The 15,516-nt window shown below is 40.4% G+C and overlaps 1 long non-coding RNA gene across 1 annotated transcript in view; it reads left to right on the top strand.

Annotated features, from left to right (window-relative positions):
* The first annotated feature begins 3,003 nt into the window (after positions 1 to 3,003).
* LOC141801380 (uncharacterized) overlaps positions 3,004 to 15,516 on the top strand; it is a 34,944-nt gene continuing 22,431 nt past the window's right edge. The window contains exons 1-2 of the long non-coding RNA XR_012599389.1: positions 3,004 to 3,345; positions 4,487 to 4,671. This is a non-coding gene — a long non-coding RNA (uncharacterized LOC141801380). The remainder of the gene's footprint in view (positions 3,346 to 4,486; positions 4,672 to 15,516) is intronic.

Below are 15,516 nucleotides of genomic sequence, written 5' to 3'. Positions count from 1 at the left end.
AAACAGAGGCAGAGAAAAGAGAGGACATAAAGGAGGGAACAGGGAAATATGTGAGTACTGTAAATCAGCCCTGACACGGAGACAGTCAGAAGCGCCTGTGTGCACGATTACGTGCGTGCGTAAACCCAAGACTATGAAAGACAAAAAGAAAAAAGCTGAAATCAGCAAGTTACAGCAGTGGTTTTTACCGATTACACATCACAGCTTTAGCAGCTGCTGCAGAGTACAGTTGTCATGAAATGTCTCCAGGATATATTTCACAGAGGGCTCCAGAAATTTGATGCGGCTTTATGGTGAATGACTGCGGGTGCTCTCCCCACGATCAATGGGTAGAAAGGCCATGTCCTCACAGCACACCAGCTGGGCGACAGCTTGGGCTGTTTTAATCAAAACTGTTTGGGAAACCTCCTTATATTAAGCCAATATGTTTCAGAATTTCAAAAAGTCCAAAACAGTGTTAAGAATCAAAATGCTGCACGAGGACCTTATTGGTGAAAAAATACGGTAACACTGATAGACTGAGACTCTTTGACATATGGAGAAACACGCCCCCTTAGTCCCTGAACACACTCACAGCACAACATTCAAATCCTTTTCTTCACTTGTTAACAAAATCTACCCCAAAAAACGCTTAATAGTGAGAGCAAACATCACATTGCATGAAATCAAAGAGCTTCAACTCTCTCTCAGTCCCTGCCTGAATATAGGTTAGACTATCCTCCACTCAGACCATTAGTGCGTCTGACTCCACAATTCATTGTGTGAGTGTAAGGCATCTCATTTCCATGACAACCAGAAGGGATATGATACCTTCCCAGCACAAATTAAATTCAAAATCGGCTTCATTGGCTCCGAGAGAGAGAAAGAAAGCACACACATGCGGTCGAAATATGACCAGCTATACGAGTGTGGAGCTGAACATATCAACAGGTTGGACTCACAAAGTTGAACAGACTGGACACATCAGGCATATCAGTACAAAACACATATGATTTGGGTAATATAAAACTACAGCTACTAGTCAGTGTCTCTCATTCATTCTCTCATTCATTCACTGTTTTCTCACCTGTTTGCTGTGGCGGTTCCGTTTTTACATGTGGTAATAACCTCGTACAAAGTATCCTATTGCCATCCAGAGTAATCACAAAGAGTCGAGGAAATGAAGAAAAAAAGGTTTCAAAAATCTAAGCAGAACTGTAGAGGAAAACGGAGTGCATCGGTAAGAAAAAAGTTTCTCGTTCCTCCTCTTACTTTCTCTAAAGTTTACAAAGTAGTTAAAAATTAAAAAACTCCCAGGTGAGAGGAGCGTGTCTGCGTTCGTTCTCGTGAGCGGCGAGTTTGTCATTCAGAGCAGCTGAGTGCTTTGCAAAGTGTGGAGTTGTAACGCGGCTTTGTTTATGTGCGCCGTCTGAGGGGGAGAAAGTCAAATAGTGCATTTATGTGGGCTCCGCTTCCACATAGAGCGGCTGGTATGCGCTACGTCAATGTGACGCCATGGGAGAGGTGACGTCACTCAAGTAGAGCTCCCTCTCCCTCTCTGCCTCTCTCCCTCTGTACAGTACCAGACACATAAGCCTCGTGCTCCGTGCCAAAGAGAGAGAGAGGTGGAGAGAGGATCAGAGAAAGCGAGGGGGAGGGATGGTTGGTTTGATGGTTGCAGGGGAGGAAGCTATGGGGGATCCGGCGGGCGAGCTCAGGCAATCTGTACCTCATGCGTTTGCCAAGTTCATTGGTTCAAATGCAGGTTATGCCTTGTTTTTTTTAAACGGGGTGTCAGTTTGACGCTCAGGAAATGTAATTCCCTTAAAAAACTGCAATAAACATAAGTTTTACCTGTAAAACATTTAAGTCACACAAGTCAAAAAAAGGGAGAGGACCACATGTAACAGGTCATATCCCCTGTTGCTTTGTTAGCAATAGATTTGAATGCGATAATTCTAAAACTTCAGATATGGTTACTACTGCAGAGTACAGTTTTTAAGTCAATCATGTGACCTGGGCATTTCTCTCTGGCTCAGCAGCATAATGCATCAAAGAAAACAATACACACTTAGGCCTACAGGATTAGACTGAATGCTTCTCTTCAGGTACTCCTACACAACATGCTAAATCTTTGTACTCCCTCATTTGTTTAAAACTACTCTCTTGTAATGTCAGTGTGTCTTTAATAGATACTCAATCCTCTACTTCCTGGGACAAGAGTCCACCTGTAAAAAGGTTCAGTATAGAATAGTTGCCTCCAGGCTATAATGAATCCGTCCAGTGGTATTTTGTCATGTCAGACTATATGGCAGTGCTGCTAGTTTTAACCTGCTTCTGGGCCATTTGAATTTATCAGTTTGAATATTTTTATAACTTACATTTGACCAGAGTGGTTCAAAACACCCACCCACAAAAGTTGCTGGCATAGTGTAAAGTTGTATATTATTTTGCATAACAAGTGTGCTTTTCTAGTTACAAATTAAATAATTTCAGTAAATGCTTTTATGTAGAAAGCCTCAGTTTTGTGTAGCAAACAAATAAAACAAAAAAACCTGAAACTGTAATGTGGGCAATTTGATCTAGTTCATAAAACCCTTGACTGGTGGGTATTAAAATATATTTCGATCCATATACAAAAAGTAAAGATGTATGTATCAAAGGGGTTTCACTTTACAGGAAACGTAGATAAAATCGACATGACTCAAAAAACTGCTCAGTTTTAGACTTGTTGATCTGTTAAGTCAAAAGTGAGGAAACACTATAACAGGTATGCTAACCTTTGCTCGTTCGACAGGATATAGTGGGAAGCCACAGTCTTCGTGCATACTCACAAACCAGAAAATTAAAAACTACCGCCGGAGCCTCCGAGAACAATAATTCACCACAGCCAATCACGAGGCGCGTATTTTTCGGTCAACGTCCTAATTCTGACCAATGACGAGCCCCAGGGGGCGGGGGAAGCCTTGACGCACTGGGCTCGTGATTGACGCAAGCCTTGTTGCTAAATATAGCACCTGGCGAACGGAGGCAGAGTGGGATAGCAGAGAACTCATTCATTGTGCTGGGGCGGGCCCGACTATTTTAGCGTTGTGATTGTGATCCAGCCAAGCCAAATATAGTCGTAGACAGGTATTTTTAGCCGGAAAGCGTGTCCCCATTTCAGTTGGCAAAGGAAACCTGGGCCATATAGAATACAGCCTAAAGTGAGCAACGGCTACAAAATCAACACACTTAGTGTCAACCAGATATTACAGAGACGTGGATAGATAGCTGATAGTGCCGACAGAGAGAAAATCCGACCACAGGTTCCCTCTGCCCGCGGACGAGGTCGGAAAAGCGGGGAAAGAAAGACCATAGGACCAGGTTTGTGAGTGTGGTGGCTCTCAGCTTAGCATAGCAGCGCTGCTTCACCTTCACCAGCTGAGCATTGAAGTCTGAACACCGGCATGGAAGGGCACTGTTATCCGGTTACCCAGTTATCTGTTCATGGGGAGGTCGCAGCGAAAGTTTTAAACGGACAGCATACTAAAATTGATAAAATAAAATAAATAAAGACTCCATGTGAGGCGAGTTTGCACACCCTAGGTTGTCACGTAAGGCTAATGTTTACACGTCCGCCCCGGGGAAACCCCTCTCCTGTGCTACACGTGCTCTCTGACCTGCAGACAGGGAAGCCGTGCCTTTACTAATGGGTGTGTGCGTAATGAAGAGGGAAGCCCAGCGTCCACACAAAAACACCAGTGCGCCCAGTTTATCCTAGTCACCACATGAAACATGCACGTTACACGTGGTAACTGATGGAGGACGTATAAGAGACATTGTTGTTTAGTTCTTCAGTTCTAGTATCAGCTGCAGGGTATCCAGATCACATGACATGATGTTTCAGACTTCAAGGAATAAAACAAACAAAACATGAATAGTGTAATTTAATTTAAATTTACCATCTTAATACACATTTCCATGCTTTTAAGACGGACTTGCGCAACTGACAATTTCCTCAATGAACATATGACAGTACATGTTCATAAACACCTGGGTGGATACTGCACCTATTACTGATAATCCTCGCATCTCCTGTGATTCATTTTGATATCTCTCGTTTGGTTCTTGTTGTCTATCATCCTTTGATGTTTGAAAAAATATCAAATTATGGGTCAACCTAATCAAAACCCTATGGCATTTATGACAAATCTTATCTTATAGGCCACGATCACGAGTTATTTTGCATTTGCTGCTTTCCCTCATGTCAATTCACTTGCATGGTCATGGTCATTCAGGGTAAAATCTTATAAATGGGTCATTTATTAATTGATTATTTTCTGCACTAACTCATGTCAGTACCATTCATTTCATTTTGTCTGGTAGAAACTCTGGGCATGATTGGCCGTGTTGGTTTTAAATGGATCATTTGTCCATTAATCTAACTCGTCTGCTTAATCCTTTGTGTCTGTCTCTCCCTCCCCCCTCCCCTCTGTTGTGCTTCACCTGGTGTCTTCCTCTTCAGCTCTTCCTGACCAGTTGGGGTATCAGCTGCCTCGACTGTGTGACCTCACTACAGTGACGTGTAATCCAGATTAACCAGCAGTCTTTATTCCGCCAGACATGGAAGTGATTAGAGATTATGACGTGTCCTTTTAATAGAATTGGACGTGTGGGTAATCAACTGCGTCCACCAGCATCTCGTGTCAGGTGACTCACTCACACCCAAACACAAGCACTGTCTTTTTTTCCACCAAAGGGAGAATTAAACTGAATCCTTTCTTACACTAATAAAGACTTGCTCAACATTTAACCTTAAGTTTAACTTAAAAGTAACCTTAACATTTATTGCCCTCAGATATCTCACGTTTTAAGGATACTGGCACCCTTAAAGTTTTGAATATTTCTGTCTGTGCTCTCCTCTTTTTTATTTCTATGGTCTTGGCTTATGCTGAGATCTGAGCAGATTCAAGAGTGAATGTTCCATCTTGTCTTGTGTCCATTTATCAAACTTTTCATATCTGATAATTTCGTCTTGCTTTCATACTTGCCTCCAGTGATGCAATACTTTTTTGAATCTACTGATTTTATTCTTACTACACAGTTTTAAAAACCAAAACCTCCCTTATAACATTTAAGAGGTTAAGAGCCATTCTTGATCCCTCTTAAACTTTTCACAGTGGCCAACTTGAGCCAGGCAAAAACATTATGAATGAATGACTCTGGTACCACCACTTCTGTCAGGCAAATTGAATTTTACAAATCAAATCAACAGTTTTATGTTCTTTTTCTTCCTCCTTGTAAAACTAATTATTAAGCCATAAAGAACGACTCTGACAGGTTAAGTGTCTGCTGCCTCTGTCTAGCACTATTAACCCTCCGTAGGTCTGTCAGTGTTGTCAGATTTATTAAGGACAAAGAAGAGTCCCTTGCATGAAAACCTTCGATGGCGCTGCTCGTCACATGACAGTGCACAGCTGTAGTGTACTGTTTTCTAGCATCATTGGACTTCCGGTGCAAAGCTGTTGACTGTATGGTGGACATATTGCAGGGGGACACTCTGAACTCTGGCTTATCACACAGCAGAAGTGAAAAGTGATTGTGTCAGTTTGAATGAGCTCTCTATGTGTACAGCCAGAGCAGCAGCACTCAGCGCTCTGGTGACACTGGAGAGAAAGAGGAAAAACAGAGAAACAGAGGAAGGCTTTTATCTTCATGTCACCAAATCTGCTCCAACTGTACGTCAGAGTGCAAGCGAGGACGGGAGGGGGCGGGGTGCGGGGGAGAGGACTGCTGGCGCAATGGCAGGGTGCTCAATGGTGGCATTCTTCCCTTTCTGTGGGGACACACACACACAGACACATACACACACACAGACAACGCATACAAGGCTACACTAGGGGGATTCCCCCTGGGAGTACCCAAGTGAAGTAATACAACCCATCAGTGCCTTATCACACCAGTGCCCAAACACAGGAGAGAGGAGTGTAAAGGAGTGTTTCCATGAAGCACAGGAGGTGTACTGTATATCACTCAGGGAATGAGGGCCATTATATGATGTTATCATGGTGTGTTTTTACACTTTTTCTTTTGACTTTTATGTGTGTGTGCATATGTCTCAATCAATGAAGCAAAGGCTGATTTGCAGCAGCTCACACTCTGTAGTTTCCCTCTCGTTTCAAAAAATGACAGATATATCAACTCATATTATTACCATGCTATGAAATTTGTCAGAATGATTTAGTGCTGTGGGTAAATCCTGGAGATTGTTTGGAAGTGGAACCTAGCCTCATGTGTGTTTTCTTAGTTTAAACATGCATCATGTTAGCACAATGAGTTGATCGTTTTCAGCCCTGTGTGGTTTAAATTTTGTGTGTCATCAAGTCACAGAAATTATGAACATGGACTTTAATTTTTCACCTGACACTATAATAATCTGTTCTAGAAAGATGCTGACACTTACTTAGAAGCCTATTTCTTTTGTATGAACAGACACGTTACAGCCACCACATGACTGCATGTGCTCTTTTAAACACGTTTACACCTGTGGATGTTGTTGAATGTTGTCGTAAAGGACCACCACTATGCATCTGTATTTCTTTTATAAGACAGGTGTGAAAGTCGTGGTTTGTGTTAAATTCAGAACTAGAAAAGCACTCAGAGAGCGCCGACCTAGGCCAAGCATATTGTGATTGTTACACAACACTTAAGTCCTACTTTAATGTTATACTCCCTTTCAGCAGACTGTCTGCTACAATTTGGTGTTAGTTGCAGGTTTGTACGATAATTTGTTACCTGACACTGTTGAAATTTATTATGACCCAGGACATATTTCATATTTCTTGCATTGTTTTGCAAAGCAATCCACCTGTTTATCATGGAGTTACATACACATAGTGAAAACAGCCCTATCTCACTGTAATAAAGAATCTTTTGAAAAAACCCTGGATTCAGATGGTGATCAGGATCACCTTTAAAATTTAATCACTTCTTCCTTTTCCCATTTTGGACATTTTCTGAAAATTTCACCAAGATCCATTTGTCACTTTTTGAGTTATGTTGTTCACAAACAGACAGAGTCTCCCAGAAACATAACCTCCTTGTCGGAGGTAATGAAGGGTTGTTAACTGTTCTCAGATGTTAATAAGCGCGATGTTTCCTGAAGCACTCATGCTTAAGCTTCTTTAAGATAGATGTGAAATGAACAGTATGTGACTCTCCCTTCCTCTTCCATAGACATACATGCATGTACACACTGTTTTTGGAGCAGCAGGTGTGTGTCTATGCAGGACTCAGCATGCTACGACACATGGCAGAGTGTGTGAGTTCATACCTGTACAAGTACATGATTATTTCAGTCCTTCCAGTAGTAATCTCCTGTGATTGGTCTTAATGTGGTTTATACTAATAAGCACATTGTTGCTTGATTTGATTTCAGTTTGTAAATGGTATGAGAACAATTTGCTGGCCAGGACTTTATGATTTAAAGCTGCTAATTATTAAAACTGGATTGACTCCTTTGTAATAGTTGTGAATGTGAGTACTGCAAACGTGTCTACACCCTTCAAGCTGTATGCACGCATTCAGACGAGGCAATTGCTGGCAAGTGTGCTGTTATGCAGGGGTGGAACAATTGTCAGCTGCAGTCACCGACAGTATTCAACAGAGTGGCGACCAGTCACTCCCTGTTTGATAAGACACTTTGAGGACAGCGCATCAGTAAGAGAAACGTAAGAATTGCACAGTGGGGATTTGGAATATTGATTGACGGGTCATCATTTGTGTCAGTTACTCACAGATCAAACAGGCTCTGAACAGATAAGGTGCAAGTGTTGACTCAAGAGGAACACACAGTGCCTTAAACTTCAGGACAGATGGAAAGGTTCCTTATTCACATCCTGATGTGATCGACTGAGCAGGGAGCCCCCGGTGCTAAGAAGAGGTTTTCCTATTTCTGACTGTTTGTGCATGTGTCTAAGATGTAGATGTCATTTTGAGAAGTTTTAACGAAGTACAAAGTTAAGGTAAAATATTATTAGATTCTTTAAAAGAGGATTCCTTTATAAAATTCTTAAAAAAAAGCTAAAATGTTCTAAATGCAATTTTTAAACATCAGCACTGAGTTATTGCACATCCAAAGTAATACCTCAATGAGAAAAACAGAAATCCTTTAAACCATGCAACCACGCATCAGAGGGCCTGACCTGTTATACAAGGTTACGTGACGGTACTAATTGTGTCAGCGTTGCAGGTATTTAGTTTACAACTTCACTGTTGGTGAAATTAAGTGTGCGTGGGTGTTATTTTTTAAGATGGTGTGGAAATATGTGAACAGTGGGTGTATGAGTCACCTTTGTGTAGGCAGTTGTTTAAATGCCATTTTCTAGGAGATGTCAGAAACAGGAACATGCAGTAGTGTGTGTGTGTGTGTTTGTTTGTGTGTGTGTGTGTGTGTGTGTGTGTGTTGTGCACGCTGTGGTTTCGACATTTTAAGTTCAAAGATCGCAGGATTCCCCCTCTCTGAGTGTCTAGAAGGTGGTTTCAGACAACAAACAGGCAGAATCTCCTCTTGGCTGGGACGCGGTGAGTTGTCTCGTAGTAAAACACTGAGTAGGCAGTGTTCCAGTGATAGAGCAATCACAACAGTTGCATGTAAACCTTAAAAACCTGGTATCAAGGATTTTATTTTTTAATTTTTGTGAATTTTCAGCTGCATGCAAGAGTTAGTGTAAAACTGTGCTTTTGTGTTTCTGTTTGTGTTTGTGTGAGAAACAGTTGCCCTTTACTTTCGCAAATCTTGGCTCTCCTTTGGGGTGACATCCCATAATCCTGTCTGGCTGAATGCCCTGCACACCTCCGCTCATTCCACTCCCACATATCCAGTGCAGGTATCTGCCTGACAGCTTGTAATTGTAGCTCAGGCTTACTTCATATAAAGGAGTGATGACAATTTGGTAGCTGAGTCAGTGTCTTCGTCGCCTTGCAGATATTCAACACTTGAGCAGAATGTGTTTGTGTGTGTGTGTGCGTGTGTGTGTGTGTGTTCAATTTGTGATCTTTTAATCTGTGGACAGGACGTCTAAATGTGCGCATGGCCACTGACGGTTTTGCTGTGGTGGCTCAGAGTCAAACAATGACCACATGGGCTTGCACACGCAGGCATACGGGTGCGCACACACACACACAGCACACACACATCCACTAACACTTACTGATAAACAAGTGGTTGCATTTCTGAATGAGTCACAGTCGTGGGCAGAGATGGAAAGTTTCCTTGTTTGGGCTATTCCCCCCTGCTGACACTTTGATACTTTTTTTTTTTAAGTATGTGATGCGTTTCTAATGACAAGTCTACATGTAGTGGACTGTGGAGTCTGTGCAAACCTGCTCAGACATATTACATGTCCTTACTGACAGAAACACACACACACACAAAAATCGCAAGACATTATAAGTACAAATTGTCAAACAGTCACAGATATGAAATTATTTTTCAATGCTTTAATCTGAAATAACACTGGGGCTTCTCCTGCTTCTGCATGCTGTCAGATGTCATCACACATGTTCAGTATATCCTGTAATCTAAAGTTTTGCTTGACCTTTTTTAGATAATAACTCCTTGTAAAACACAGGTGCTAGTAATAATAGTACTGGCTTCTTTAATTTCGGTACGGTGAGTCATTAGCCCCGTTTCCACCAAGCAGTTCAGTTCGGTTCATCTTTGCACGGCACACATTTTATGGTGTTTCCACTGACTAAATAACTAAGACAAGCCATCCCACTTTTTGGGACCCTTCTGTTGGGGTGCCAGACTAAACAGATCTGGTCCCAGAAGGTGGAGCTACAACATGGCAGACTGCTGATTGGTGGAAAAGAATCGTCACTTGCCATGCTGATTGTGCTTTGTAACAAAGAGCCACATGGAAATCACAAAGATGACAAATTGCTGGATGTCTTCCATTGTTGCTCTTTGTTTACCGTGTCACATTTTTCTTCATTGTCGGATTTATTAGTGGGGTACACTTTGTCATGCTGCATTGGCGTCACACTATAATGTAACCAATGAGGCTATTGGTACCTGGCTAACACGCCGTCTACTCGAAGGGGCACAGTTAGCTGTGGAAAGGCAGGCAGGACCAGGCTTAACCCGGCCAGCCCGTTCCAAACCGTACTGATCTAAACTGGACTGCTTGGTGGGCTGCAAATCCACTGTAAGAGCGTGAAACTGAAGCAAGTCATTAATTAGTGTTTTCATCTGTGTGTTTTGATACTAGTGTGCAAACGGTGTCCTACTTGGTTGAGATTGGCTGTTCGATGTCTATTAATTCATTGAAAAAATATAGGTATGAAGTAATCTGCTGGCTATGTACCAGTCTGTATCCAAACTAAAAGAGTTATGTCACACAGTCCTGGCCTCCATATAATCTGTTAATTCCTGATAAAGAACACCTGGTTGAGCATCAGACTAACTATTGCAAGTTGAAACAAAGATCAAATTGAATTCAAGAGTCTATTATCTGATGACAATGTTTTAAGAAATGGTGTAGCCCATGGCATCTAATTTTTACATAAACAAAGCAACTGAATTTCATAACTTGCTGGGTCTGTAGTTAGAAGAGCTGAAATAAGTGAGTGTGCAGCAGCTGGTTAACCTTAGCCAGGTCAGAGTCAAAAGGTGCACTCATGAGTGATACTGTTGATTGTTAACTTAGTTGTCTTTCTTTTCTTCCTCTGTGTGGCACAAAACAAGAAATAATAATTGAGTCATTCCCACATAACAAGCAAAGCGGACACAAATGAAGTTTTGGTGTTTATGGTGCCGTTGCATCACACTTGGGTGCCAGGCTTTTCATGCACACGACTTAATGACTCTGCTAGTTCCGTTTCAAAGCACTGTAAGCTTTCATTCTCTTCGCACCAAAACCATCAAAATTTACTTACAGCTTTGAGTCATGCTGTCAGATTTCACTGCAGGGCAATAACAAGATTCGATCAGCCTGTCGTCATCATGCTTAGAGTTTGTTTTTTCAATACTGGGATTTCAAAGGAATTAAAAATGACACCAACACAGATTCATCAAAGATAACAAATTAGTTTCTGTGACTAATATTTCTCTCATATTTTGTTTTGCTCTTTTTTTTTATTTTAAATAAGTGAAAACTTTAGTTTTGTTGTATTGCTCTAGCTGAAAGACAAGTTAATCCCAAACGGCCTTTGTGGTGATCATTGCCTTTCAAAGTCACTATGTGAATTGTTGACTGCATTTATTTAGTCGATGCACATGAACTCAAACAGACGCTAGATGATTCACGTTAAACACGGTTAAAAACTTTTTACTTGTACTAGAGCTGCAATGATTAGCCAACATAATCGGCTCGTCGACTATAAAGAATTAATCAACACCAATTTTAACGGCCGTATTATTGTTTTTATTGTTGTTGTTATATGGTGAAATCAAATACCAGGGGGTAATGCTTATCTGTAACTTCAGTCCACTGCATGAGGCGCCATGTTAACGGACACTTTTATGGAAAAAGATTATCAAGTTCATACATGAGGAATATTGATGAAGAGAGGACATTTATCTGATGGAGCTCATTCAAGCTCACACTGCACTAACACTCCGTGGGGAGGAGGAGGGGCGGAGTGCGCATGAGCGAAGTGGCACATGTAGGGAAACCAAACGCGTTGTTATGAAGAGCTGGTAGAGATTCAGGTGGGATCATACAGAGAGCAAAGCAAACCCCAATGAGCAAATAAACACCAGAAAACAAGACAAAAGTCACTAATAAGCGGTCTGGCCAACCAACACTGCAAACAACAACTTCATTTCCTTGTTACCTGCTTCATTCAGTTTGAGATTTATTTTGTTTTTTGTATTGTAATTATATTTTTATGTCATCATGAATGAAAGAAAGACAAACAAACAAACAAATATGACACAGGGCTGACCAATCAGAGGCAAGAACCTAACTCTGGGTAAATGCTGTGAAAATGCAACACACAGGGTGAATTATAAAGGTGTGCACATTTTAAAGGCCAAATTAGGTTAAAAAACAAAATAATCGTGATTAATCAACTAATTGAAAAAATAACCAATAGATTACTCGACTTAAAAATAATCATTAACTGCAGCCCTAACTCGCACCCACTTGGCAGACACCTGCTTCTGACCTTGTGACCTCACCCATATGACATTTCCTTAACTCCACGTATGTGTTCATGAAAACAAATACAATGCATGCATGCATGCAACAAATCTTTATGGTCAGATATCAAAAAAATAGATATATAAATTAAGCATCTGTTATTTAGTCAGTTAGATCACACTGTTTTTTTGTCATACATTTGCTTGCTGTTTTTTTTTCTATTTTGATATTTCAAAGACTTGAAAATAAATTGAATAAACTAGAATTATTAAAATAAATAAATAAATAAATAAATAAATAAAAATTGAATCCAATCTTGAACCAGACGCCTCTTCTTCGGTTTAGCTGCTTAGTTGTGAAAGCCCAGAATCAGATCGCGGGCGTACCAACTGCCTGCAGGTGTGAAGCGATGTAACTGGATAACTGGATGAGGTGAGTGCACTCCTTAGACAAAGACCAAATTTATTCCAGTACAAATCCTTTGGAGAAATGAGTAAATCAGTATGTAGGATAAAATCAGCATTACACCAACTGCCGATAACTTTTTATATTTCTGCTTCAGACAGATAAGTACTTTCATTGATACCTTTATACATTTGCTATTCAATAAAATATCTGAGGCTAAACACACGTCTAAAACACCAGTCTCAAACATCAGTCTCTTATAAACTTACTCACTGACTCTTGCTCACACACACACACACACACACACACACACACACACACACACACACACACACACACACACACACACACACACACACACACACACACACACACACAGCCTGCATAGTACATTAATAAAATAAAAGCAGTGCAGTGACTCTGTTCTTAATGAGATGTAATATCTTTATGCTTCTTAAACTTAAGGTATGTGCAGCTAAGCATGGAGAGGCAAATGTTGTCTTTTAAAAGGGGGAACTTGTCCAATCACGCCTTTGCCTGTGGCTCTGTGTGTGTGTGCGAGAGCTTGCATGTACATGTAAGTTTAAAGTTGATCAGTTTTTCAAAAGTTGACTCACATATCCTTAACCTTTTGGTATTTTATACTATGTGGGTGGGTAGACTATGAATACATTTTTTAATGTAGTGTCACAGCTAACACATGACACACTTCAAATGTCAAAGGTGACGCCTCATGCTGGCCTTTTCGAGTCCACAGGGTCACTTTCACTGACTATGAATATATAATCATCTTTCTTAAAAAAGGACAAAATAAAAAGGAATCCTAGTCATGTTCATAGATATTGTAAGTTTTCACTGGGTTATTTAGTTTCTGATATAAAAAACTCCTCATAGCATTAAGTTTCAGCAAAACCACATTTTCATAGCATGAAACTTTAGTGGGTGTTGAAAGAAGAGTAAATGTTGATAAGATGGTGACATTTATTGATATTTCCCCCCTCAATGTGCTGATAAATAAAGTCATGGTGACAATTAAAAATTATCCCCTAAGATCAGGCAGTTACAAATCTGTTATCAGTATTCAGACAGTACCAAAGCTGTATGATAGAACAAGCTGTACCACATCTTAGTGAGTGAAAACAAAAACAAAAGTTAAGCTCTTCTTTTAACTGTTTTTTTTTCCTTTAGATTTTCCAATAAAAGCACAAATAAATTAATTAGAATTGTCAGGTTTGCTGATAAAATAATGCCAAAACAAATTCACACTTTGTATTGATAAGACATACATTTATTTGTGTTTTCAGTGGAGTTATGCAGCCCAAAGGATTTTAACTAATGGTTGATTACCATAAAAGTTTATGCAAACATTGCTAAAGTATAACAATGATAATAGCTAACTTTAGGAAAGAATTAATTATTTTTTTATTGGACTTTGTGTCTCTGCTCCCTTAAAGCTGATGTGGTAGCCTTTTTGTTTAAGCAGTTGAAATATTATCATGGAATATGTCAAAAAATTCAGAAAATTGGTATAGGTATTGCAGTGAGGGAGTAAAATCAAGAGGATTTAAATAAAGAAAGTTCTCTCTTTATTTTTTAATGTCTCTGTTTTCTTCTTACGGTCATTGTATAACTTAAAGCCCATCCCATTCTTACACTTATTAGTGTTGCTTTTTTCTTTTTTTTTTTTTTTTACCTGAAACTATAAGTCACCAAGTAATGACGCCTTTACACGGTTGAATAACGTTGCACAAGAGGACTCTTATTTGTACATAAATGTTTTTGAATCAGCATCTGCTCATCTTTGACCTTTTCTATCAAGAAGTTCACTCCTGGTGATTCACTGCATTCAACTCTGACATTTAAGTTCTATCCACTTCTTACGGTAGAATCACAGCCTGCAACAATAACCTTGGTACGGGAATTGAACATATGTAGCATGGGACATGCTGTGTGGGCGCTGACTGGGAATGATCACAAACCACCCACATGTGCCATTGTGATCTTCCCAGAAGCCCTCTACGTAGAGAGAGTCACTCCCAGATATTTGTTAAAGACAGATTTGGTTTGGTGAAAGTGGAGCATCGGGACTTCCCTCCTGATGCTTGGCCAGCTGCATACCTGAAGAGCAAGTATTTACGCGTGCCGCTCCCCATGACTGGAAGTGCTGACTTGTTGAGTGGGAGAGCAGTGCCCAAAAATGCTGACATAATCAGCTGCTGATGCAAGCTGTTCAGAGGGAGTTCCAGCGTCATGTACAAATTTCAGGGATATTGGAAATGAATAAATCTGTTTCATTGTAAAGATGCCAGAATAAATGCCCACATGCTTGTGTAATTACAGAAAAGTGTAATTATACTTAAAAAAAACATCCTCTTGCATCATTTGTAGAAGACTTACGCTCCCAGTGTCCTCCCCCACACACACTCAGATGACCACATTACAAGGCTCTAACCAGAGCTGAGGTTTCTGAAGCCCGGGGTTCTGCCTAGACTGCGTACACAAAGGCCCTTCTTCCTCTGCTTTAACCTGCAGTGCACTGCCTACATAATAATCTGCTGCAACAGGACTTGGTTGTTTTTCTGGAGCCCAGCTTGAAGTTCCTGGAATTGTTAAATATCAGTCTTAAAAAGTAGGACACAAAAAACGTAACACTGCCCATAAATCTTTGTTTGATAACTCCAACCTGTAATACTCTCAATATATAGCAGATATTTGACAAGGCAAGAAAATAGCAGAACACCACAGCTCAAATGCAGGATATATTTATGATTAGTGTCATCTGCTCAGTGTATTATGCTTTTATTCATATTCTCAGACCTAGGCTGATCAAATATAGTTTGGTGAACAGGTTAACCTGGAGGCACTTTGACTTCCAGTAAAAGCAGTGTTTCTGAACTGGTTCAGCCTCAGGACCCACTATCACCTTCTCAAGGGCAGTCCTGACCAGAGACTGTAGAATACATAGAAAGAGTCTCTGGAACATCACCCACTGGTTTCTGAG

The sequence above is a fragment of the Halichoeres trimaculatus genome, unplaced genomic scaffold (genome assembly GCF_033239565.1).
Source record: "Halichoeres trimaculatus isolate MK-OKI-2021-1 unplaced genomic scaffold, fHalTri1.1 fHalTri1_scaffold_12, whole genome shotgun sequence".
In the NCBI taxonomy this organism is placed as follows: domain Eukaryota; kingdom Metazoa; phylum Chordata; class Actinopteri; order Labriformes; family Labridae; genus Halichoeres; species Halichoeres trimaculatus.
Note: the sequence above shows the minus strand (reverse complement) of the source record. Positions and strands in the feature narration are given on the sequence as shown.